The sequence below is a fragment of the Petaurus breviceps genome, unplaced genomic scaffold, assembly GCF_028583685.1.
Source record: "Petaurus breviceps papuanus isolate PSGF00001 unplaced genomic scaffold, PetGlider_PUasm1.0 90638, whole genome shotgun sequence".
Classification (NCBI taxonomy): Eukaryota; Metazoa; Chordata; class Mammalia; order Diprotodontia; family Petauridae; genus Petaurus; species Petaurus breviceps.
Window position 1 is genome coordinate 5,610,176 of NW_027187295.1, and position 2,909 is coordinate 5,613,084.

At 37.5% G+C, this 2,909-nt stretch overlaps 1 pseudogene; it reads right to left on the bottom strand.

The window, feature by feature from the left end:
• Positions 1-1,259: 1,259 nt before the first annotated feature.
• Positions 1,260-2,655, bottom strand: LOC138143346 (serine/threonine-protein kinase Nek2 pseudogene; annotated as a pseudogene).
• Between the last annotated feature and the right edge of the window lie 254 nt (positions 2,656-2,909).

The following is a 2,909-nucleotide window of genomic DNA, read 5'->3' on the forward strand; positions in this document are numbered from 1 at the left end:
ATGTATGTATGTATGTATGTATCTATCTATCTATCTATCTATTCCTCCCTTTTTGAACCAATTCAGATGAGAGTGAGGTTCACGTGTTGCTACCCCTCCCATTTTCATTTCCACTATAAAAGCTTTTTCTTGTACTCTTCTTCTGTATGAAAAAATTTATTTCATTCTTCTACCTTCCCCCTTCTCCCAGTACATCCTTTTTTCATCCCTCTTTTTTTGAGATCATTCCAATATCATCAAGTCAAACCCATGATCTTTGTTTATGTAAACTCTTTCTAACTGCACTAATAATGGTAAAGTTCTTAGGAGTTACATCTATCATCTTCCCATATAGGAATGCAAAGCTTGATTTTTAAAAGTTCTTTATGATTTCTTTTTCATATTTACCTTTTCATGCTTCTCTTGAGTTTTGTATTTGAATGTCATATTTTCTATTCAGTTCTGGTCTTTTCATCAGGAATGCTTGAAAGTCCTCTATTTCATTAAAAATATTCCTCCCTGATGGATTGTTCTCAGTTTTTCTGAGTGGATTATTGTAGGTTGTAGACCTAACTCCTTTGCCATCTGGAATACATATTCCAAGCCCCCCACTCCTTTAAGGAGGTCATTCCTTAATCTTATGTGATCCTGACAATGGCTCTCCTATATTTGGATGGTTCCTTTCTTGGTACTTTTAGTATTTCTCTCTTGACCTGAGAGCTCTAGAATTTGGCTATAATATTTCTGGCTATTTTCCTTTGGGGATCTCTTTCAAGGCTGATGGGTGGATTCTTTCCATTTCTATTTTGCCTTCCGGTTCTAAGATATGGGGCAGTTCTTAGCTACTAGTTTTTAAAAAACAAAAAAAAAAATCAGCAAAAACATTTCCCATGTGTTTTAATGTGAGAAAACAAGGACATGACTCACAGAACCAAGTATATTAAAGACATAGCAGTTGAATATCAATCTCTAACATGGTCACAATGGTAAATACTGTACAGTGTTCAGCACCATTAGTCAGCATATGCCCAGAATCTGTCCACTCTTAAGTTGGTAATTTTTTTCTAGTTCTCACAGGCTTGAGAATGCACTTGAGCAGCATAAAGTCTCTTCTTCAAGTCTCTGCACTTAGACTTTTGGGTGAGATAATTCTCACAGTTCTTGCCACTGAGGACATTTCATTTTCTTTACTTTTCTAACTAAAGTGAACTTTCTTCTTGGTTAGAGATGAGGAAAAATCAAGTGCTCTGGGCTATTTATCAATACTAAGATCAGATCATCTATTCCTTTAACAGGTTGTAATTTTTCAATAAATTTTCAACTGTCATAAATTTGTCTTCTGCAAGTCTCTCCCAAGCACAAAGTTTACATTCCTTATGTTCTAGCCCACGGGTGGGGAATCTGTGACCTGGAAGCTAAATGTTGCCATCTAGGTCCTCAATTGCGACCTTCTGACTAAATCCAAGCTTCACAGAACAATTCCCTCAATGAAAGGATTTGTTCTATAAAACTTGGACTCAGTCAAAAGGCTGCACTCAAGAACCTAGAAGGCCACATGTGACCTTGAGGCTGCAGTTTCCTCATCTTATTCTATCCTTTCTTCTCTTGTTTTGATGGCTTTCTCTCTCTCCTGCAACTGTACTTCCTTTAGTCTCAGTTCAGTCATTGCAGGGCCTAAATTCTGTAACTTCTCTGGCTTTCCTCATTGTTACCCTCTCCTCTCAGGATTTTTTCTTTGCTCTTCATCTACCAAGTCTGCTATCAGAGAATTTTACAGAATTTCTTTGACAGACAGTCAACAGCTTTCAAATTTATCATCTTGGTTATACTCATTCAACTCAGTGAAGTAATGACTTGGAATTTTCCTGAATTTCCCTTCTCTGATCCTTTCAACTGATTCTTTCTGGTTGAAGACTATAAAAGGAGATATTAAGGGATAGAATTGATAAAGCAAGCAGTTTAATGACCTTATATCCAATTTTTCATCATCAGACATGCAATTCATTTGTTCTGGAGACATATAACAAGATGTGCAAACAAATGTTTTTGCAAAACTTATATCATAGTTGAATATCCTAGCTAGCCCAGACTCTCCAAGTTTGACATTTTACTTGCTATCCAGAAAAAAAAAAAAAAAAACATTAGTTGACTTTAGGTCCCAATGCAACACAGTATGGCCAACATCACATCATCTATGACATTCCCTTAGGGCCAAGGTCAGCTGAGTCATTACATGGAGAACAAAATCTTTACCTGAATAATGTCTCTCTTTGGTGCATTTTGTTATAATATTAGCCAGATCCCCTCCTTCACAATATTCCATTACAATAAAGAGTGTTGTATTGTATCTATCAATAACATGATCATAGTATTGGACAATATTTGTATATTTCAGTTCATGGAGGGAATTCACTTCAGAAACAATCATTTGTTTCTCAGCTTTTGTCATAGAGCCATAGTCAAATTCTTTCCAAACAAATACTTTGCCATCACTTCTCCTCACTATTTTTGGCAGCAGGTACCAGTGGTGGTACCAATGGTGAAGAGTACCTTGTGGTTCTCCATTTGGTAATGTATCACTCTGGCCACCACTGAAAAGTGACCCAGAACCACTGCACTGCTGTTTTCATAGCTACTTATGGGAAATTGTATGGTTTCAGTGTTTCCAAGGTGGTGTGATCAAGGAAGAAGTGTGGTCATTGATCTTCTGTTTGCACTCTGGTCCTTACCCAGTTAGGGCTCCTGCTCCCTTGTAGCTGCAAGCACTAGAAGGAATTGTGACTAGACCCCTGTTCCCTTGAGACTGCAGTGAATGCCTTTCTACCCTGGAACTGAGATATGAAACTGGATGGGTGCAATGGAGTGGCCAAACTCTACTTGATACTGTACCCAGTGTTAACACAGAGGTTCTCTGCAATCTCAGACTAGTT